Genomic DNA, 211 nt, shown 5'->3' with positions numbered 1-211 from the left:
CATGCAACGTATTATGTTGTAAAAGTACTCTTCAATACGTTTTAAACTTCAGTAGAGATCAGCTTAATAGTTAGATAAAAAATAAATAAAAAAATAGTCGTGTGATGACTTGGAGGATGATCTGCATCATTATTGGACAAGGTGCATCGATGCATATCAATATAATGATAGGTGACAAGCAGATAATAATCTTCAGAGCAAATAAGCAGCA

The sequence above is a fragment of the Salmo trutta genome, chromosome 40, assembly GCF_901001165.1.
Source record: "Salmo trutta chromosome 40, fSalTru1.1, whole genome shotgun sequence".
NCBI classification, from domain to species: domain Eukaryota; kingdom Metazoa; phylum Chordata; class Actinopteri; order Salmoniformes; family Salmonidae; genus Salmo; species Salmo trutta.
This window is presented reverse-complemented; position numbering follows the sequence as displayed.